The 23,852-nt window shown below is 42.0% G+C and overlaps 1 long non-coding RNA gene across 8 annotated transcripts in view; it reads left to right on the top strand.

Moving 5' to 3' along the window:
* The window catches only part of LOC110365855 (uncharacterized), a 221,465-nt gene that overhangs the window by 168,015 nt on the left and 29,598 nt on the right, over positions 1-23,852 (top strand). For all 8 annotated transcript variants that reach the window (XR_010472320.1, XR_010472321.1, XR_010472322.1 and 5 more), the window contains one exon: positions 7,492-7,630. This is a non-coding gene — a long non-coding RNA (uncharacterized LOC110365855). The remainder of the gene's footprint in view (positions 1-7,491; positions 7,631-23,852) is intronic.

Here is a 23,852-nt window from a genome sequence, read left to right as displayed (position 1 = left end):
ACCCTGGCTGTACGTACAGACTTGTGGATGAGATGTTGGAAAGCAGCTCTGCAGAGAGGGATCTGGGGGTTCTGGTCAATGGCAAGTTGAACATGAGCCAATAGTGTGCCCTGGCAGCCAAGAGGCCCACCCATGTCCTGGGGTGCATCAAGCACAACACTGCCAGCCAGGCAGGGAGGTGATTGTCCTGCTCTGCTCTGCACTGATACGGCCTCACCTGGAGCACTGTGTGCAGTTCTGGGTGTCACAGGATGAAAAGGATATTAAGCTACTGGAGGGTGTCCAGAAGAGGGCTACAAAGTTGGTGAAGGGTTTGGAGAGGAAGCTGTATGAGGAGTGGCTAAAGTCACTTGTTTTGTTCAGCCTGGAGGAGACTGAGGAGAGACCTCATGGCGGCTACAGCTTCCTCACAAGGGGAGGAGAAAGGGCAGGTGCTGATCTCTTCTCTTTAGCGACCAATGACAGAACCTGAGGGAATGGCAGGAAGATGTGCCAGGGAAGGTTTAGGTTGGACATTAGGAACAGGTTCTTCACCCAGAGGGTGGTGGAGCACTGGAACAGGCTCCCCAGGGAGGTGTCACAGCCCCAAGCCTGACAGTGTTCAAGAAGAGACTGGACAACACACTCAGACACATGGTGTGAACTGTGAGGTTGTCATATCCAGGGACAGGAGCTGGACTCGGTGATCATTGTGGGTCCCTTCCAACTCAGGACATTCTATGAATTACAGATTTGTTTTCTAAATCACAGTATCACAGTATGTTTGGGATTGGAAGGGACCTCAAAAGATCATCTAGTCCAATCCCCCTGCTGAAGCAGGAACGCCTAGGTGAGGTCGCACAGGAACATGTCCAGGCGGGTTTTGAATGTCTCCAGAGAAGGAGACTCCACAACCTCCCTGGGCAGCCTGTTCCAGTGCTCTGTCACCCTCACTGAGAAGAAGTTTTTTCTCAAATTTAAGCGGAACCTCTTGTGTTACAGCTTGATCCCATTACCCCTTGTCCTATCCTTGTTTGCCACCGAGAAGAGCCTGGCTCCATCCTCATGGCACTCACCCTTTATATATTTATAAACATTAATGAGGTCCCCCCTTAGTCTCCTCTTCTCCAAACTAAAGAGACCCATCTCCCTCAGCCTTTCTTCATAAGGGAGGTGCTCCACTCCCTTAATCATCTTCATTGCCCTATGCTGGACCCTCTCCAGCAGTTCCCTGTCCTTCTTGAACTAAGGGGCCCAGAACTGGACACAATATTCCAGATGTGGTCTCACCAGGGCAGAGTAGAGGGGAAGGAGGACCTCTCTCGATCTACTAGCCACCCCCCTTCTAATGCACCCCAGGATGCCACTGGCCTTCCTGGCCACAAGGGCACAGTGCTGGCTCATGGTCATCCTGTTGTCCACCAGGACCCCCAGGTCCCTTTGCCCTACACTGCTCTCTAATATGTAATTTCCCAACCTATACTGGAACCTGGGGTTGTTCCTGCCCAGATGCAGGACTCTACACTTTCCCTTGTTAAATTTCATTAGGTTATTCCCCGCCCAACTCTCCAGCCTGTCCAGGTCCCGCTGGATGGCAGCACAGCCTTCTGGCCTGTCAGCCACTCCTCCCAGCTTAGTGTCATCAGCAAACTTGCTGATAGTACACTCTATTCCCTCGTCTAAATCGTTAATGAATATATTGAATAATATTGGCCCCAGTACTGACCCCTGAGGCACTCCAACTAGATACTGGCCTCCAACTAGACTCCGCACCATTGACTACCACTCTCTGGCTTCTCTCCTTAAGCCAGTTTGCAACCCACCTCACTACTTTATTGTCTAGACCACACCTCCTCAACTTAGCTGTGAGGATGCTGTGGGGGACTGTGTCAAAGGCTTTACTGAAGTCAAGGTAGACCACATCCACCGCTCTGCCATCATCCATCCACCTTGTTACATTCTCATAAAAGGCTATGAGGTTGGTCAAGCATGACTTACCCTTGGTAAAGCCATGCTGACAGCCCCTAATAACCCTCTTATCCTTGATATGCCTTGAGATGCCACCAAGGATAAGCTGTTCCTTTACTTTCCCAGGGACAGAGGTGAGGCTGACCGGTCTATAATTACCCGGGTCCTCCTTCTTGCCCTTTTTGAAGACTGGAGTGACATTTGCTTTCCTCCAATCCTCAGGCACCTCCCCCGTTTCCCAAGACTTGGCAAAGATGATGGAGAGCGGTCCAGCAATGACTTCAGCCAGCTCCCTCAGCACCCGTGGATGCATCCCATCTGGACCCATGGATTTATGGATGTCCAGACTATTTAATTGCTCCCTAACCCAGTCCTCATTGACTAAAGCAAACTCCTCCATTGACCTGGCTTCATCCGGGGTCTCAGGTGTACAGAGCTCCCCAGGACAGCCTCTGGCAGAGTAGACAGAGACAAAGAAGGCATTCAGTAATTCTGCCTTCTCTGTATCTTCTGCCACCAGGGCACCCACCCCATTCATCAGTGGGCCTACATTGCCTCTGGTATTAGTTTTATCTGCTATGTCTTTGAAAAAGTTCTTTTTGCTGTCCTTGACCCCTCTCGCCAGCTGTAATTCTAAGGAGGCCTTGGCTATCCTAGTTGCCTTCCTACATCCTCTAACAGCAGCCTTATATTCTTCCCAAGTGGCCAGCCCTTGCTTCCATGACCTGTAAACTCTCCTCTTCTGCTTGAGCATACCCAACAGATCCCTATTCAACCACGCAGGCCTCCTGGCTCCCTTCCTTGACTTCCTTCGTGTGGGGATGCTCTGATCCTGAGCGTGGAAGAAGCAATCTCTGAATGCAATCCAGCTATCTTGGGCCCCTTTTCCTTCAAGCAGTCTTGCCCATGGGATTTCCCCCAGCAATTGCTTGAAAAGGCCAAAGTTTGCCCTGCTAAAGTCCAGGGTTGCAATTCTACTTGCTATTCTGTTCCTGCCACACAAGGTGCTGAACTCCACCATCTCGTGGTCACTGTAACCCAGGCAGCTCTCAACCTTTACTGCTTTGACCAGACCCTCCTTGTTAGTGAGGATGAGATCCAGCAGTGCACCTCTCCTAGTCGGCTCCTCCACCATCTGCATGAGGAAGTTATCATCAATGCACTGGAGGAACCTCCTGGACTGTGGCTGGCTGGCTGAATGGTCCTTCCAGCAAACATCAGGGAAGTTAAAATCACCCACAACAACCAGGGCCTGTGACTGTGAGGCCACTCTCAACTGCCCATAGAAGGCCTCATCAACTTCCCCAGCCTGATCTGGTGGCCTGTAACAGACGCCCACAATGACTGTGCTTATGTATGTTGCATCATTTATAACAACATTTTTTTAAAATTACAAGTTCACAACTAAGTGAGAAAGCTTTCACAAATACACAAGGAGTGCATTGATAGATGTTGGTTTCCTGCTTGTGTCCTTCCTTCCATATCTTGGGTTTTTAATTAACCAGCAGAAGATGAGGAGGACTGTGACACTGCCTGTCACTGGACAGGGACATGACACATCTGAAATTGAGTGTCACCTGCAGGTTTGGCTGGTCCAACATCAACATCAGTGTGGTCCCAGGTAACGGTGTTTGGGGTTGTGAGGAGAGTTCAGTTTATATTTTAAAAATATCAGAACTTTTATGTATATAAATGTGCATCCGTATACACCATATATGAACAGAAATGAAAACATGAAAAAGCAGAGATGGCAAGTTGGGCATTGAAAGTAAAGCAATGTTCAGGAGATAAGATCACCAAGTAACATCAGTTCCCCTGACCATTTCTAACCAGTACTTTCATGCACTATTAATGGTTGCAGTCACAGAAGAAGGAGTGTGCTGTAATACTGGGGATTAACAGGAGATGCTCTTATAAATCCTAAAGAAGAGTGGAATTCTGCATCCTTGAGATGCCTGAGTTAAGTACATTTAGAAAATACATAAACTAGCTTGACCTCATCTCATTGTATTTCCACAGGTATGAAATGAAAAGGCCATTCAGCTTTCCTGCTACCATATATAAAAGTTAAATCTATATATATCATTCACTCATAGACCCTTTGGAAGGAGGCTTCCTGTGTCCTTAAAAGCAGTCAAAAGTTTTATGGTGCTGCTGAATAGGGTGTCTTAATTTCTGCGTATTTGCAGTAGTGAAATCACAAAAAGAGCCAACACCTCCCATTTTGCAAGTATTTAATGTGTGTGCAAATACTGAAGAAAGGGCTGTTGCTTTTATTTCACTTCCAAAAATTACCTTCTTAGAAGTTTTCTTTTTGTGTTTTCTAATCATGTGATCAGAAACTCAAGCCTGATGAAAACTCAAGTGGCCAAAGAGAAAAGCCTTCATTTCCCTAAAAAGAAACTGTGAATGTTTTTTATTGGCAGACCTGCTTGTGAATGGTTTGAGCTGGCTCGGGTGCCTGACACCTAGGTACTGGAGGTGCTCAGGATACATTTCTGATATCAGTTGAAGTTACTAGCTGAGCTTCTCTTCATTTCGCTGGAACCAGTATTTTGCAGAGGTGTCTGACTCTGCAGGTTTGTATCTTGGGATACTACGTTGATTAATATTGTACAAGAGATATGTATCTTTTTTCTAGCAAGCGTACCTGTACAAGTCAAATATTAATGCCTAAGGTATTCTGCAAATAGTATTCATAATCCTGCTCTGAAGCAACTTTCTGTGAAGCCATTTTCCATGCTGTTTCTTAGAGAAAAACAAATACGTAACAGAACTCTGCAACTGCTTTCCAATATTTCATTTGCTGGCTTTCAAGCGTCATCCTGGGAGCAATGAGACAAGAAAAGAGTCTTCCTTCAAGATCTGCAGTGAACGGTGTAAAGCCACGAACAATGGATTTGGAAGAAGTTTTATGTATTATGACAAGCGAGGGTATCTCCAGGGTGCTCTGCTGTTGTCAAACGCAGTTAGAAGCCAGATCATCCATTAAGTCACTGAATGTGGTAAAAATTGGACTAGATGATCTTTTGAGGTCCCTTCCAATTCCTAACATTCTGTGATTCTGTGATTCCTAGAGATGAAAAGCAGATGAAGAGACATCTATGACTTGATTCTTACTGAAGGCAATGAAGTGAGATTTCAGCCTAAATTTTCACTATTAATTAACAGTGTAATATTGCAGTGAGAGCCTCTGTGAATCCATGGAGCTTTGGGACTGTTGGGTGGAAGGAGTCTCACCATTTTAAGGTCATGTACTCAAACTGATCCAGCTCGGGGAGGGGGGAAGCATATGTACTCTTTGATCCTGCGGAGGTGTTCACATAGTTAGGAAATGCATGATTATGGTACTCTTTCTACCCAGAGAGAGATTTTAATTTTTTTCTTTTTTTTTTGGTTCTGCTTTGTTCCACACACACCACCCCCCCCTGCCCCCCAGTTTTCTTCCTCCACTGTCTCATAGATTCTCTTTTCTTACTACGGCTTGAAATTCTTCCTTTCAAAATTTGCCATGCTAACAAAAGGAGGGGCTGGCTCTGTGGCGATATTTCTATCATGCTGAAAATTATTTAATGTTGATATATTAATACCTGCACTGATATACATCCATACCTTCACCTTAACTTCTAGTATTGATTAAAAAATTGATGGATGCATTTTGAAAATGAGGCAAATGAGCTGCCTTCTCAATCAGAGGTTAGTACTGCTACCAGTACTGGTATTTGCAATGCCTGCCATCCAAGGGATAGTAAATATCTTCTTTAATATTTTTTTAATTTGCTGTCAGCGTGTGTGTACTCGTCTGGGTACTTTTCATACCTGTCATCTGGTGCTTAGATTATGCCTTTGACTTCAGAAGTTTTATTTTGTTAAGCAGCTTCCACAGGAAATGGATACATTTAATAAAAAAGAGATTGCAAAGTTAATTAACGATGAGAAGCAAAATAAAAAGAAAGTGCAGCAGCCTACTTAGGAGACAGAAAGCGGATGCGGGGTGATCCCCAGTGTGTCTCCTCTCACGTTGCTGCAAGACACCATCTCCAGCAGTAAAATGCCTGTAACTTGCTTCATCTGACATCCAATTTTGCAAGGCCCAGTGACAAGCACAGAATTAACTTGAGCTGCTGCCATAAGGATGCCTGGGAGCTGCTGCCCAGTTCCAGCAACACGTCAAGTTATTTGCCCCATCTTTTGAAAAAGAGAAATAGCCGTCAGCAATGGTATTTCAAAGAGCAACGATAAATTCAGGTAGAAACTGAACAGACATTTTGGTAGTTTCCATTTTATCTGAAGTTAAATGTGACTTAGTTTTTTTTTATTAAACCTGGGTCCCTGAAGACAGAGAGGAAATACGTAAGAGTTTAATTACATTTGTTACGGTACTCTTTAAAATAACACAAACCAAACAATCTAATGTGTTTCTGTGGTGAGGTGTTTCTATTGCCTTTGAAATTCTAGTGGTAGCATTTAATTCTATTAAAGACCGTGATGTGACTCAGAAGTCCTATGAAATTATTTTGTTTTCAGTTTTACGGGAGTGTTCTGTAAAAAGGATTACATCTAAGAGATACATCCTTTGGAGAAGATCCTATCCTCAAGTAACTATTGCTGTAGGTGCAATTCCTGTACATCACCCAAATATAATTTGCTCTTACGATCTAGGCTTTTTTTTTAAACAAAAAAGTCAAGCCTCTTACCCTACAGAATAGTGGAAAGTAATCCAAAAGAAGACCTCATAATACTCGTGCATCCACCCTGATGAATCCTCATTAGGACTCTGTACTGCGATGTTATTCTGATTGACAGGAAATTGGTGAAGGAAATCACCAATTTTCAATCAACATAATTGGTTGCTCAGAAGGTTTGAAATCTAGAGAAATGGCATTGCATCTTCTGCAGCTGTGTTAACAGAATCTTCTGGACTAGCAAAATAAATTGTTGGCAAGAATTGCATGTTTCCAAAAATATTTACACTTCTACTTCAAATTCTCTTTCCTTAAATCAGCTGAGACACAGAATGGCCATGCTGGACCTGGGCATAAAATACTTCTGCATTGCTGTGCTTCCCAACACTTATCACCTTGAGTTGTCCACTCAAGTGTGAAGAGAAGTTTCACTCCTCACCTTCTAAAATTATAGTTTCTATCTATTAAAAGGAAGAGGCTCAAAATCCTTTTGAGAGGGTAAATAGCACAGAATGCTTTGATTAGTATCTACGTGCTGGAAATTTCACACATCAAGTAAAATACCATGAATACACCATTATTTTCACAGCTGTGTGGAAAAGGAGGCCAGAAGATCATGTTGCATAGAGTTAATTTCTGCAATTTCACAGCTTTGTGTTTTGCAAAAGAATAAAATCTTGCCATCAGAGAAGAGCCCATGGTAAACTGAAAGGCAAAGCGGAGATGCTCTAGAAAGGTTTGTTAAATCTCCTTTTGGAGATTGGAATGCTTAGAGTTCAAGGATTCCCCAGCCAGAGCTCCTGTATCTCACACCTTCTCAGAATTGGATCTTTTGTCTTTTTTTTTTTTTTTTCCCCAGGCTCAGCACTTCTCCAGCTGTAAAGGGTGGGTCACAGAAGGGGAGAAGCGACTGTAGCCAGAACGGAGTTTCCCACCAGAAGGGATTTTTCCCCTCTCCCATACAATGACTCCAGGACGTGAGCCCTCACCAAAAAAAGGTATATATGCATATATTTGTTTAGGGTTGTTAACATAACCACCATCTTCACCTTTTGCTCTCAGTTGCCTTAATTTCCTGTTCTCGTTGATATAAGCCAATTTAGGATTGTAGCAAGCATGTCCTTTGTTGAGAAGTAGAAACTTGACTTTGTTTAAACTTTGGCATTGGCTACAAAATTCCCAGAATGTCAGTGAGGGTATTTCAGTATTTCTGCCTCTGTGGCCAGCAGAACACAAAAATTGCAAGGATAATGCAAAATAATAATTAAAACTAAAAGAAAACTGAAATTTAGTCAAAGCTCAAAAAGTTTGTATTTTTATGGGCTTATTTTGTACAAATCCATTTTCTTTTTTCCTGTCACATCTCAAGGCTTTTTTATAAGGAATCACCATCTCTTTTCCCCCTGGTTTAAATTCTGCTCTAGCTGTTTGGAATATTAGATATGGCTTAGCAGTAAAATTATTTTAATGATGTGGCTGAGTGCTCATATCTATTCAGGCAAGCAAACATAAAATGGTCATTCTTTATATTAAGGGTATAGAGTTTAGAAAAGGCAATAAATGATAGATTGAAGGCATAGGTGGCTGCAGCAGTGGGGGGCTGTATTACAGAGGTTATTAGCTCATCCATTGAAGGTGGTAGAACAGCTGCAAGCCAAATTTACAAGCAACCTTCAGAATGACTGGGCTGCATAATAACTGATTAACTATGTGTTAACATGCAGATTAACTCTTTATCAGCTCTTCATGAAATACATATGAATGGTACTCAACTAGGAAGTGCATCTGTAAAAGGAGACATGAAATTTCCTAGAGAATGGCACTTTGTCTCTTTCTTTAAATCTCAAATATGATTTGCAAGTGTGCCTGTGCTGCCTGAGATTTAAGTACTGTTTTCAGAAGTGGCGTTGTGTGGTGTTTGTCTCATTTCCAGTCAGGATTAAGCTCCTTAATCTCTTGGAATATGTTGCTGTGATTTTTAATGTGTCGTTAGACAGTGTCTGTTTGAAGCTCATGGCTTTTCCAAAGAGATATCTAATGTACTAGCCAAGTATCTGAGCCACATGAGGTGTCTAGGAAGCAGCAAGGAACATAGTGGGAGAGCCAGAACCCTGTTTGTCTTGGGGAGGAGAACATGACCAGACTGTGGAGGCATCGGCAATTGTGGAAGGAAGTTGCTTGAAGGTGCGGAGAGGCCATGGAGCTCCCACTGCAAGGAGCTAATGCTGTATTTTTGCAACCACATTTTGTTCTTCTTGAGAGGTGAGAGTAATCCCCATACTCAGTTATACCAAAGCTTTGTTGAATTGGCCAGGGCAAATTATTGTGGTTTTTGTTAGGGGTAGTTTATTCCTCACAACTTTTGATCCATGTCCCCAAGAACTTCATCTCCGCATCTTTGAAACCCCTCCAGGGATGGTGACTCCACCAATGCCCTGAGCAGCCTGTTCCAATGCCTGACAGTGCTTTCGAGGAATAAATTGTTGCTAATATTCAATCTAAACCTCTTCTGGTGAAACTTGAGGCATTTCCTCTTGTCCTATCACTTGCTACTTGGGAGAAGAGGCCAACACCTTCCATGCTGCAGCCTCCTTTCAGGCAGTTGCAGAGAGCAGCAACGTCTCCCCTCAGCCTCCTTTTCTTCAGCTGAACCCCCCGGGTCCCTCATCCGCTCCCCACCATACTTGTGCTCCAGACCCCTCACTAGCTCTGTTCCCTTCTCTTAACTCGCTCCAGCATCTCAAGGTCTTTCTTGTAGTGATGACACCATAAAATTGGCAAAGAAAGAGACTCTTAAGACCACATTTTAAGGTTTTAAAGAAAGCATTTCTTATGCAGCACTGGGGCTGGACTGGGGGTGTCCCTCCATAGGTCCACTGCCAACCAGTTGGTTACACATGGCTTTGACAGAAAAAATTACATATTCCTTACAGTTCTTGACAACCATTAACATATTCCACATCTATTCTAACACAAGCTGTCTTTTAAGCAATGCTAATCAACATTCGCATGTTTCTCAGTTACCATTTGCATATTTCTCGGTTACATGTTTTAAAATAATATGTCGTAAATCTACATCAATTTTAAGAATAGGATATGATTACTAAGTACAAAGATTCTATGGTTACAAGGTCTGCTTATGCACAGATTCAATGCTTACAAGATTGGTTGATCTTTAATGGTTGCTCTGTTAATATGAATTATGAGTTCTATAATTCCTAAAAATACAGTCTTAATAATTAGAAATACAGATATCAGTGGGGTGATCCTGCCAACAGTCTTCCTGCCATTTTAAGCCCCGAGGTGAGGTGCCCAAAACTTGACCCCAGGATCTGAGGTTTGGTCTCACCAGTGCCCAGTACAGGGGGATGGTTACTGCCCTAGTCCTGCTGGCCACACTATTCCTGATACAAGTCAGGATGCTGGTAGCCTTTTTGGCCACCTGGGCACTAATGCTAATAACTGCCAAGATCAAAGAGTGGAAGGTGTAGGGCTAAGAAAATACAGTAGATATTTTCTCATCCCTTTTACCTTTCCTTAGGCTTTGGTGGGAGGATTTGTGGGTTTCTCATCTTGTAGCTAGTTGCTGCACTTTAGAAAAATGGGCATGAAACATTTGTTTTTTTTCTTGTGAAATACAAGTGTTTCTTGTTGTGACTTAAACCTGTGATTTTTATCCTCACCACCCTGGAAGTGGAGAACAGATTACTCCCTTTCTTTTTTTCTGCAACCTTTTATGTACTTGATTACTGTTGTTATATCTCCCCTTAGTCTTCTGTCTGCTTTTAGTAGTTGTCCTTGTTTCATGGCTTCATTTTTTCCAGTCATGAAGAAAATTCCCTTACATTAAGCAGCTTTGGATCAGGCCCTTGCTCAATAAACTCTGTACTGAACGCATCATTTTAGTAGTTCAGATGTTGTATATTAGGGTGGCAAGCAGGCCTTCTTTGGAATAAAGAAGGTTATATCCAGGCTGTTTAGAATCCTTGTTTCTCTTCACTTACCCAGTCTTATTTTCTCTATCAGTGTACCACTATTTATGGTTCTTCAGCAACCAACACTGTAACCTTTTTTAAATTATCATAAATAAAAGCATTCAGTCCATGAGGTCAGCTGATCGGAGCCAGTGCTGCTGGAGCCGTGTTGGCAGATCCTTGTGAGAGAGCAGATGATGTGGCGTGGGCGTTACCACAGTGTCTGTGATCACACCCCTCACCTTGAAAAAGCCTCAGAGAGGGCAGTGAGGCATTGCTGCCTGCCAGGTGCTAGGAGGTGAGACCAGCATGTGAAGTGAGTGAGTACCACCCACATTGTGGTGCAGCAGGGTGCAAGGTTGTCATCCTTGCTTGTTAGACCATCTCAACTATTGCCAGTGTCCCAGACTGCTGCTCACCATGGTCCCCTCCAGAAAGACAGCTTGTCACAAAAATACCGTGGCAATCCAGAGAGCCTACCCTAAATAATGGCTATTCAGGTCTCTGGCTGCAGGGAGTGCCAGAGCCTGCTGCTGCCGGGGAAGGGAGACCAGCGTTCCACCCGCATGAGGTGTTAGCAGGTGCAAGATCTGCTCAGCATGATGGTGGAATTCAAGGAGGAGTTTGAGAGACTGAAGACCATCAGAGAGTGTGAGAAGGAGATTGACTTGTGGAGAAACTCTCTGGTGTGCCAGTCAGAAAGGCCCCAGAGGGATGGAGCCAGGCTCTTCTCTGTGACATCCAGTGATAGGACAAGGGGCAGTGGGTACAAACTGGAACACAGGAGGTTCCACTTAAATATGAGAAGAAACTTCTTCATGGTGAGGGTCACAGAATGCTGGAACAGGCTGCACAGAGGGGTTGTGGAGTCTCCTTCTCTGGAGACATTCAAAACCCGCCTGGACGCCTTCCTGTGTAACCTCATTTGGCTGTTCCTGCTCTGTCGGGGACTGGACTAAATGATCTTTTGAGATCCCTTCCAATCCCTAACATTCTGTGATTCTGTGAAATTAACCTTTTATTGACCTGGGATAGCAAAGCCAGCATAAGACTGCCAATGCTGAAGGCTACAGTGTTAAGACTTGGGGTTTTTTGCTAACAGAGTTGTTTATCATCAGATGCTTCCAATAATGGCTCTAGAAAACGTTGATTAGTCTTCTGCCTTCACTTCAATTTATAAATTTAGTTTACTAGAGAGTGAGAAAGAACAAAGCAAAGGTATGGCAGGGTCTAAATGGCAATAAGGATTTTTACTGATTTGTTTTACTTAGGGGTCTCTCTCCTACTTCATATATGATTACATTTTGAAAAAAGAAATCCAAATAAGTGCAAAACCAATTCAGTTTCTTAATTTATTTTTCTAATTTCATCACAACACAGAGAAAAGAGAATAAATTCACAGTTATGTAAATCTTGGCACAGGACTGGGTGAGATATTATGTGGCAGAAGAGTTGGAGGGTCCTTGTGGCTCCTGACCACCTCTGTGTTGGCACGGCTGTGTCAACGTTATTTTGAGTGAGCACATATATAGGCATTTTCTCAATAGAACTACTGCCCTTTTTTTGCAAAGGGGGAAAATCACACTCCTTCTAGATGATAGTCCTCGGACTCTGAATGCTCAGGAGAATGTGAGGCTGAGTAAGCTTATGGTCACGAGCTGCGCATAAGTACATGTTGCAAAGGCAGCAAAGAAGGAGGATTCTGAGAAGTGGAGTAAAAGTAATAAAACATTGTTATTTTGGTTGGAGTCCGTGGTTCTTCTGTGGGAAGAGTTTAGCACTTCACTTTCCCATTGTCTTTTTGGTGCTGAGAGTAGATTAATTTCTCCAGTACCAGGCTAAAGTTGCTTTGGGATAAGCAGTTGCAGGAGAGATTGCTAATCCCCCTCTGCCAGAGTTAGCTTTTCGACTGTGGATTTTTAGAAATTCTCATAAGCATAGATCTCTGAGAAAAAACTCTAGATAATACGGGTTGCCAAGTTGTGTCTGTGGCCACATAATTTTCAGAGTTTTATTTCTCCCTGTAGCAAAGGTGATTTGCACAAAATCTGTGACACGCAAGTTGTATTAGATAAACAGAGAAGATCCCACTTGTGAATTGTGGGTTGACGTTTCTCTGCATTTGCTCATCAACAGTAATAAAGTATGTAGTAAAGTAGTTCAACAGGTGCTGGATCTGAAGCTAAGTATCCTGCAGGTGTCTTGCCTTGTGGCTAACTTTGAGCAGTGACTTGGGAACATCCATATAGATACCTGATGCTTTTGGGCCTCTTCAGTCCATGAAGATAATCAGCACGATGCTGGCTGTATTGAGTCCAGTTTAATTTTGTGTAACTTAGACTGTCTCTGAGACTTCTCCCACTTGGCTGGATTTGATTGTAGTTGATAGAGCTTTAAAAAGCTACAACAGGCTAAAAGCGTTAGGCTTGTCGTCTTTTATACCTGTCTTGTCTTTACTGTGGTGTGGCAGAGGAGTACCCACATGCTGATGAAGTGAGAATCAGTCCTATTGTATGTTAAAACCTCAGTGATATAGGAGCATTTGGAAGTTATTAGCTTAAGTTTGCCTTGTGTATTCACTTTCTTCCGTCCAGATCGAACCTGAAATAATTTAGCATATCTTGCTGATTCTCCACCACTTAGTGACGCATGTGCATGATGTTTTGAGCAAGAGAAGTGAATACTTGAGTCCTTTTAGAGGCTTTGACTTTGGATTTTTTTTCCAGAAATGTAATCTTGTCTGTTGTTCACATCTTGAACATTATTTCCCATGCGGTATGTCACGAGATCCTGGTGCTGTTTATTCAGAATACCCTTTGCTGTGGCCTGCAACTTCTCTGTGAGCACTGAGAGAGGGAGAGCTTGGAGAGGCTTTCCACCTCTTTGCACAGATTTCCAGGTACAGTGTGAAAAACATGCTAAATGAGAGCTTTAAAGAAGTGTGCTCACAGGTGGGGCGAGCAATATTGCCCTTTCTTAAACATGAAAGCTGCAATTATGTCTAACTGAAGGGAGTCCTGCTGGGTCTCCACTAAAATCAACTGATCTTTATCTGGCTGTTGATGACTCTTGTACCATATTTGTTATTTATTTAATGAAATGTCCCAGTAAAATAGAACAGCCATTCATAAGGCACTGACAACAAACAATCATGAAAATTGCCTTTGAATTTCCCTAATTTGCTTGCAAGAGTCAGAACAATGGGGGAGAACAATTGCAGTTATTAAAAGAACTTGCCGCAGGCAAAATATAACCCGTTTTAAAAATCCAAATCTAGGAAAACAGAAAGGAGGGTGGTAAAAAGGAGAGCTACCCGGTAAGATGTCTCTTGCTTCCTGCCTCCTTTAGTCTATGTAATGAGAGACTTACCCTAGCTCTTCTCTCAAGCACTGTGGAACTAAGTGTATTGGAAAAATGGGAGGAAAACTCACTTTAGCATTAGCTGCTGTCCAGAGAGAACTTGAACTTCTTCCTGGGCATGATCTAGATCACTTGTGAAACGAAGAAGCCTGTAGTTCTTTTTCAAAATAACACAACTGGCTTTTAGTGTCACATCACCCCAAATGAGATCCGTTTTCCTCAGTAAATTAAATCCAGGTTTAAAGAATTTGTGTTACTAAAGATGTGTCTGCAGAGCCTTGTGTATTCCCGCTGGTCCAGACCTAGCTGGCCGTGCACACAGAGAAGTGTGATGAACCACTTGGCCATACAGAAAACCTGTAAGCGAAGGCAGAAACAAATTGACTTTTGTGTGCCTAACTTCCTTATCAAAGCAGGAGTCAAGCTCCTGAACTAAGCAAAGTGATGCTGAAGTACTTGCAAAACTCATGCCTCAGAAACCAGGTGGTATGAAAGGAAAAATCTGTACTTACCTGTGTGCTTTTGTCCCGGCCAATTCAATAGAACTTTGTCTGATATAACTGAGCACAGGGGTAACTCTTGTCTCTCAGTACAAATGAAATGTATTCGGCTGTCCCACTATTTTATAAAGAGATAACAGATCAAAGGATCATTGCAGTTTAAGGGCACAAACCCTAATTTTCTCTTCAGTCCACCTGAATAGAAAACAATTTATTGTTGGCCTGTGATCTTCTCTTCTGCAAGTCAAAGCCCTTTGAGTGCCTGCTGCTGGTAATGGCTGTTTACTCGCAATTTTTCAGCTGCATGTGATACCTTAAATTGGCCACCTTGTTAGAAGGAAAAGCAGCCTGCCAAGGCGGAGGTCTTCCCAAAGAAACCTGGAAATATATGTATGTATTCCTGCATGGCTATTTCACTTCATACTTCACCACAGGAGCAAAACAAGGAAGCTGAGACCATTGTCAAGTGTTTAACAGAATTTGACTTTTTGACAAAAATGATTGTCAGACAATGACTGTATCAAAATGTTAGCAGGAGGTATAGTGAGTTTTCTTGGTTGATTGTTGTTTGTTTGTTTTGGGTTTTTTTTTTGTTGTTGTTTGGGGGTTTTGTTGGTTTTTGTTTGTTTGTGGTTTTTCTTGTTGTTAGTTGTTGTTTGTTTGCTTTTGTTCAGGCAGCTGGCAGTCTTAATTGCCCTTAAGAAAAAGAAGCAGAAACAGAAGAAACAGAAATTCCTTTTCTTCTCATGGTATTTGGGGATATAAATCATGCAGTGCTTTAACTCTGTGTTTCCCTGCCTAATTTTCTCTTATCAAAGTAAAGATGGATGGAACTTGCTCTTAGTTGCCTTGCTGTAGACATTGAGTAGATCCACTAAATATCTCTGGTTTGCATTGATTTCATGTGAGTAGAATTTAACCTATATTCAACATCAAGTACCTGAAGTAATTTTCCCAGCTAAACACAGACTATTGAGTAGTCAGTTCGATTAGCGTTATTTGAGGGAAGCTGGGAAATTAATATTAATAAGAATTTCACCTGCCATTTATTTATTTATTTTCTTCTGGCTGTAGAACTGAACTCTATTCTGCTGTCTGAAGAGAACTCAGCAAAGGGGCTGTTTTAAGAAGAACTTGATTGCATTGCAGAAAAAATTTATAATACCTCCCAGGATTTAAAAGTGCAACAGGGGTAAATGTGTCAGCTTAATTGATTTAAAATATTCCAAGGTATTCCTTAGTCTCTGAGTCAGATCTTTTCACTGCAATTTTGTCTCATGAGGGATTTTCATGATATTTAATAATTTCCTTCAATGTGTTGGCATATGTGATTTGACACAGGGAGTACGCTCAACAGTCAATCAATCAAATGTTCCTCTTGTCTCTATAATTCCTGTAGCTATGCAGAAAAAAACAGAGCGATGAAGGTCATGTGTTTGAGCAACTGTGTTTTAGTTTGTAACTTCTACCCTCCCTTCTTTGTACTCTGGAGTGGTATTTCTAGAGTTATTGGAGAAAAACACATTAAAATTGAACAAAAGTATATAATGGAAGAACAATATCAGGGACAAAGATTCTCCTGTCATTCTTTCTGTTTTTAGAGGAACCTTTGCTAATTTACTGTTGAATTTAGGGGCTGCTTCTGGACACGTGAACAAGCTATGGACACCTTGGAAATTCTTATACTTTACAGAGTGGTCCCTTGTATAAAAGAAACTGACATATTTTACAGCAAATATAAGCGGTAACAAAGCAAATGTAGCTCTCTGTATCTCCCCATACTAATGGATTTACTGTCTTCAAAACTGCAGCATAATGCGTGTTACTGCATCCACTGCACCTCAGCTGCCATGAGTTACAGCTCCTGACCTTTAAACGTTAGGGAATAATAAAATACATTATTAACAAGTAGTCAATTAGCAAATAAATGCCCCTCTGGTAAATTTTAAAAATAATGTTTTAAAATACTGCCACCTTCTGATAAGTTTGGAATGGAGAACTGAGTTATAAGGAATTTGTCAAAGTTTTTATCAAAGGTAGCAGTTCAGTTCTGGATTTTATAGTGTTAATGTGATGTTGCAACATGGGTTTTGATAAGGCCAGTTTTTGCCAGATGTGAGACTATGTATGCAGTCATATAAAGAGATGTAGAAAATGCAGGATGATTTCTTACAATATGCAGGCAAACTTGTTCGAAGAAGCAGCACTTGTATGCTTTGTGGGTGAGTTTAGGGATTTACAAGCACAAAACCTATGTTTTAAGTTAAGTGTTAAATGCATTACAGAATTGCGGCTAAAATGTTGGTGTGACTTGCGGGATGTGCTTGGGCAGAGGAGAGGTATGTGTGCTTTCAATCTCTCGTGTCTCTGACATGAACATGTCCATGAAGGGTTAATTCCTTTTACCATTTTTACTTTGCTAACATTCAGATGATATGTGTCCACGTCCCACCTTTGTGTATATTTTAATTATCCAGATGGTGTTTTATGTGTCCAGTCGCATACCATTACTATATTACTTAAACTTGGCAGTGATGCTTAGAAATAACTTTCCCCAAGCTTGCTTTTTCTTGCAAAGTTCATCCAATTTCAGCTTTCCAAATGTCCTTTGTGCTGTGACAATATATATTGTGTACCTAAATAGCTCACATATAATTTAAATTCCCTTGATAAAAGGAAAGTCTACTTGGCAAAACCAACAAGCATTTAAAAGTAGCAGAAATTAATACAAAATCTAAGCCAATGGGACCTTAAACTTACCATTTCAGACTCTCAGAATGGAGGCAATTCAAAGGTTCCTAATTCACTTGAATTTCTCTGTGCCATGCTCCCACCTGTGGGGTTGTTACGGACCAGGCTGATGCCATGTTTTTCCCAAAATTTGCAACCTAGGGGTACTTGTACTGTAGGTACAATGGTCTTTCTCCAGCAAAAAGGGTATTTTGAGACAGTGGCTGAGAAAGCAGATTCCTCCTCAAAGGGTTATTTGGGATAGGAACAGGACTTACAGCAGCAAAGAATGACTCGTTTTGAAGCTGTAGCGTTCCTTTCCTGTGAATCTACCCAAATCATAACTCTCACCCTACCCGGAATATTTTCCTTTTCGTGTAATTACTTGTACCTTGGTTTCTTGGTTTTGATAACTCGAAAGCAGGTAAACTTCATCTCTTGAGTTTCAAATAATGGACTATCCATAGGAGAGTTCTAGGACTTCACGGACTCTGCTAGATGCAAATGCCAAGCCACACAGCCAGATTTGATAGCAGTCTCCAAGTGTTTTTGAAAGAGATCTTAACCATATGTACAGTATTCCAGTTAGTATAACATTAGTAATGTTAGTATAATGTTAGTAATGCTGTTGTATATTGATGTCAGATGAAAGGCAAGTAACAACAGAATTGTCAAAAAAGGAAACATTTTAAACCTTTAAAAATGAAGGGGGATGTAATGAGAGCTCTGGAAGGAAGAGGCTAAGAGAAGAAAAATTATCAGGGAACATTAACATATACTTTTAGGAAGTCTTTTCACTGAAAGAAGAATGACCCAGAGGTTTGAATGTTTTAGTCCTTTTTTCAGTGAAAAGATTTTTTATGTGCTGCTGTGTAGGAAAGAAATACTTATTTCCCCTGTGTTATTTACATTTCAGTTTGGAAGAGCAAGAGTAATAAGCTTTATTGAATCCAACCCCACAGTAATACAGTGTCTAAAACTTGCAAGAAGTGAAAGGCATACTGAGCTCACATTTCAGGAAAACTCCCTGGCTGTTATAACTGTATGTCGTGCTAGACATGAATTATTAGAACTGATTTATTTCAGCCTGCATTCATATTACCCTCCCAGGGACCTTTCAGATTGAATTTATGGAGAGAGATGTTCCCTGAATGTTTCTTTTTAAAGAAGCTTCAGATTGCAGGACAAATCAAGTTTTGATGAAATCAGGACTCTGGATTTGAAGGGCTGAGGGATACCTCAGAGTTAAAGAGTGTACCCTCTGGGGACAATTAGGGATAAGTTTCTGCAGAGATGGTTGTATCTTGCAGCAGTTGCTGATGGAAGTGGAAGGATTATTGTTTGCTTCATGATAGAGGCAGATGCCACTGAGCAGCAGGCACTTCTCCAGTTCCTCTCCTGCAGGATTCTCGTGGAGATGTGGAAAAAGAGACTTAAAAGATCTTCCATTCAAGTGAGCTGAAAGCTGTGAATCAAAATTGTCTTTAGGTAAGGGCAGGTGTTGGTTTCCTGGGGACTTAGTGGTTTAATATAATACAAACCTGTGAAATATAAGCAAGTAGCACATTATTTGTGGTGGTTGTAGTTGTGTGCATTGAGGTTCTGTGCTACACGTCGTTTCCAGCTTTTCTTTGCCTGTTCTGTAAAGTGTTCTTCATGCCTTCCCTTTTCCTGTGTCTGTAACACAATGCTGCATGGATTGTACACAATAGAAACCCTGTTTCTATGAGATGTAGGTGTCTTGCTCTGAATATTGTAAATTTTGCCATCACGTGTCCTTTCTTTTCAAAATTGTCCTTGCCCTTTGAAAAATCTTGCCTCAATGTAGAAATTACATCCACCCCATGTCTTCTTCCCCAAATCCTAAGATCTTACCTGCCCCAGGTGGGCACAGGTGACCAGTTCTGACCCCCACATACCTTAAGACAGCCTGAATCACAGATAACCCTGTGAATACAGGGAATGCAGAACAGTGATTATGGAGATTTCCACCTTTATGCCTGTGAAGGTTGGCCCAGGATAAGTGAGTGGACTGAAAAATGTGGTGCAGGAAGAGGTGATGGTATCTGGGCTGTGCCTTCCTGCAGCATCTCCATGCCTGGAGATTCCTTTTCCAACTCTTTTTACAAGAAGAGATGGAAGAAGGTAGATGGCAGCGAGTGATTCTGTGGGTGGTTCAGAAGTTGATTCAGAAATGGGTCATACTCTGCACATCTGGTTTCACCAAAGCAGCCAAACTGTCTCTGGCAGTTGCTGCCACCCAGATCCGTCAGTGTGGCACGTGACGGCTAGGAAAGGCTGAGTCTGGTGCAGACTGGTTTTAGACCGAAGACCTGGTTAATACACGTCCTGACTGCTTTGTAAATTCCACTGTGGCCAGCTTGTTTGGGGAGTGTTTTAGTGGCCTCTAAATGTTCAGGCAAGCAAAAGCCAATGGTTTTGTTTTCAAGGCACTGATTAAAATACTCCACTATTCTGAGCTTTGGGCAGAGGTTGTTCCCAAAGCTTTTTTCTCAATTACCAGCTCACCATAAAATCCACCATTGCCCACTTTTAATCCTGACCGTCAGAACCGTTTGTCTCTGCACATTGCCAAGTGAACAGCTACAGATGTTGTTTATTATGCTGCACACAGTGAGACGCGCTAACAAATTTACTTTAATAAGAGGCAACCCATTACAGTAAGAGAAGACTTTGTGTTCTGAAACAAATATCTTTAGACTTTAGCCTGAAATACAGCCTGCTGTTGTGTTGTGTGCACAACTAGCCATTTTACTGTATGATATAACAAATCTCAGTGCAAAATAGCTGGATTTTATTCTCTACTGAAAAATTGGACCTGCTGCAACATAGTGTGTGGAAATTGGACTGAAGGAGTGGGCTCTTCCCAGTGATTGGGTTTTCATGGAGCTCTGCAGATGGAGCTTTTGATACCTTTTTATTCTCCACAGAGTCATCAGGTTTACGAAGCTAAGCCATGCTACTCGTACTGGATGTGTACTGCCGTAAAACAAAAGCCATGGGACAAGTTCTTAGCTGGTATGAAGAAGTCCAATACCAGGCATGACACTTTAGGTAGTTCTTTGCTGTCTGAAAGATTCATCCCACTTGGACTTCATATAAGATCCTTCATTTCTAGATGCCATTGGCCTCTGCCTAGCCAGCCCTGTCTCCCTCTGCTCTCCCATCTCATCAGGACATCTTAATTAGTCTTTGCCTAGTTTTCTTCATAAATTCTGCTGTTTCGTTTCAACTGTTGACTCTTAGCACCTAGCTGAAATTCTGGTGGATTTTTTCTCCTGTGTTCTGGGAATAATATTCATCTGTGGGGGAAAAAAAAAAAAAAATTCCTGTGTGGCTACTGCAGCCTGGTAACATTTTCTGACAGTGAGTTCACCCGATTACATGCTTAGGGTGTCCCCAGAAAGCAGATGTTTCAAAATTGATATATTTTTCTCTTCATGGCTGTCACACAGCAATCAGTTTGATTCCAGGTGGGCATATTATATCAGACTTTCCTTATCATGGATTGTGGTGGGAAACACACTCTATGTAGATGCAGTTTACTAAATGTAAATCCGTAGGTAGTAACTTGGAGCAGGCTGCATATCTGACCCAGCTGGGAATAGAGCCAGTTGAAGGGCTTATGTGTTCAGCATAACAGATAATCTCTCTCATTTAGCAGACAACCTGTCTGAGCTTGTATGTGATATATCTGACTTGGTGAGTGGCATGTCTGACTCAGCAGCTGAATAATGTTACTCCTTCTGGAATACATTTTCTTGAATAGAAAATATATATATATATCTGCACACATCCACACACATGCGCACTTTTTTACTTCTTCTAGTCTACTGTGTTTGATTATTTTTTTTTTTATGCTTTAGTCTGGATAAAATAAAAGTGCATGCAAGCATGTGACTGGCAAAACCAATTTACAGGCGTTCTGGGCTCTCAGTGCAGGGAAAGTTCACAGCCCCTCACAGAAGTAATTGTAGCTGTTTTCTCACCAGTGCGTACTCTGCCATTCCTGCTGTAACTTTGTCTTCCAGTCAGGGCTTAGCATGCAGTCTTCAACTCTTGCAGAATGACATGTTTTTTTGCCAAAGTGCAAGATATTTGCAGAGTTCAGGAGGCTGGCAGTGCAGTTCTGCGGTGCTCAGTACCATGGCTGGTTTCAGCATCTCCAGGACTGCACTCGAGACCACGGATTAGCAAGAATATCGAAATGTGGCTCCAAAGGCAAGCAGGGCTGCCTCCCAAGTTGAGCTGGCATTCCTAGAGGAAGGATATGAGAGTGAATGCCTGTCTGTTGAGTTAGCAGAATGCCTAATAGGAAGGGAAACAGATCATCTGATTAGCATTGGCATACTCTTCTTCAGCAGCAGGTTGCCTCAGGCGATGGGCGCGGAACCAGTTTTGTGTAGTTCTGCTCCATTTAGCTTCCACTTTGATTTGCTTCTCTTATTTCTCATGTGGTGGAAGATAAAATCAATAAACCTTTAGTACAAGTTGCTCAGCAGAAGGCTGCTCTATTTTTATTCTTTGTGGGCATGCATAACTATACACCTGTGCTATTATCAGGTTTGCTATTAGTTATGCTGCTTTTGATATCAGTGGGAATGCTCTCAGTGCTGCTGTTCATTTTTTTTTTTTTTAATTATTTTTTTAAGAGGTGTGTCCCCACTGTGTGAATCTCTGAATGTGCTTCCTGTTGATGAAGCCACATGAGTAGCTGGTCAAAATGCTGTGGGTGGCAGCGCCATTAGTACAGCACAGAGAATCTCAAGTCTTGGTTTATGTTACTCAGCCATTGTGCTCCAATTTCCTGTTTTTCTCGTGTGATAAATCTTGTAGACTTCTTTCTGATTACCACGTTTAAAAAAATCTCTCAAAAGGACAAGCGAAATGTTGCCTGAAACACTGGTTTGCCTGTTTGCTCTTGCAAAAACCTTCATTGCAGCTGCTAAGGAATGTTTCAGTTCTGTTTAGCATACATCCATTCCCAAAGAGAAGACGCCTGTGCTTTGTTGGCTGGTTTTTGGAACTAGGAATGGAAACCTCGCCTCCACCTTTCTTGAGAGTCCTGATATAGAATCCACTGTGTGGTGAGCAAATACTGTGAACAGTGTGATAATGCTGGTTGTGGGCCTTTCTTTAAAACCTCTTTGAGTATTTGAAGCAAATCAGAATGATGATTCCAGAGCCCCTCTGGGCCCCTGTGCCAGTGTTGATCAGCCTTCACTCAGAATATCTTCTCTGTGTTACAGTTTTAGGAGCAGAGGAAGCAAACCTGGTTACAGATACAGGCATTTCCGCGATGCTAAGTACATAATTGAAACGCATGCCAGCTTTTCAAATGGTTGCAAAAGAATTTATTTGGGACTGAGCACACAGGGGAGGCTTGCCCTGTCCTTGTAATTCTCCCTTGAGTTATTGTTTTTGGCCACTTTGAATTTGCATGTTTAGTCCAAGTTTTATTGGAACTATAGAAAAAAACCCCATAGTAGTCAGGTACCAGCATGTATTATGCTGAAACAGTGACTAGCAATAAGGATTTAGGGCATTTATTTTATAGTGTCTGCAAGCAAACTGTGGATTGCTTCATCTAAAGGCAGGCTTCAAAGAAACGATGGTACTGTTTTCAAATAGTTCATTAATCGGGATGATATCTTGTCTTTTAATGTTTGTGTTGCCCTTTCATTAAAATAATCAGAGTAAAACTGTATACAGCTTTAGTCGTGCCACTCCCAGCAGTCATTGATTTAAGCCATAATTTTGAAGATATTAGCGATGTGGGTTGCTGATTTGCATACCTGCCAACGTGCCTGATTTCCAGAGAAAAGCTGATCATATGCCTTCTGTAAATCATGTCCATATAAGTTGAAATACTGACTTTTGTAACTTTGTTTTCCCTTTATACCAGCAGATCTTTTAAAGGGAAAATGAATTATTTCCTTAAATCTGACCAAATATTGCAGTATCAGTTACAATTGTCTACAGAGGTAAACTATAGTAGTATAGACATTTAGCATGTGAGTTTGCTGCAGCACAGAATTAGGGCTGAAAATGGTTATGCCCACCCTCTCTTTCAGTGTTGATGTGAATCAAGCTTGCTATAATTAATTTGCATGTGGAAAACTGTCTCTCTGCCAAGAGAGAAAGAAAATTATTTTAACACAATTATGTCATAAAGCCCAGTTCTTCCAAAGTAGATGCCTTTGTAGTGCATATTCAGTGTGTGCCCCTTTTGTGGTTTCCACGCTGTAGCTGCAATAACCGATAGCTGAAAACATCATTGCAAGGCTCTCAAATGTGCTGTTTGCATAACCGGTGATAATCTAACTATTCTTCAGCTTCACATATCAAACTGCTGGGAACTGATGCGTTGATGCTTGCTATTGGCAACAGGAGGTGGAACTGAGTACTGTGGTTTTCGTGTCAGAGGCCTGTGGTGCTGACAGGAATATTAACTGTAAATAAAACTGAAGTGAGTTCAGAGAAGGGTAACGGAGCTGGTGAGGGGGCTGGAGCACAGGTATGATGGGGAGTGGCTGAGGGACCTGGGGGGTTCAGCCTGGAGAAAAGGAGGCTGAGGGGAGATCTGATTGCTCTCTGCAACTACCTGAAAGGAGGTTGGAGCATGGAAGGTGTTG

The sequence above is a fragment of the Columba livia genome, chromosome 4, assembly GCF_036013475.1.
Source record: "Columba livia isolate bColLiv1 breed racing homer chromosome 4, bColLiv1.pat.W.v2, whole genome shotgun sequence".
In the NCBI taxonomy this organism is placed as follows: domain Eukaryota; kingdom Metazoa; phylum Chordata; class Aves; order Columbiformes; family Columbidae; genus Columba; species Columba livia.
Note: the sequence above shows the minus strand (reverse complement) of the source record. Positions and strands in the feature narration are given on the sequence as shown.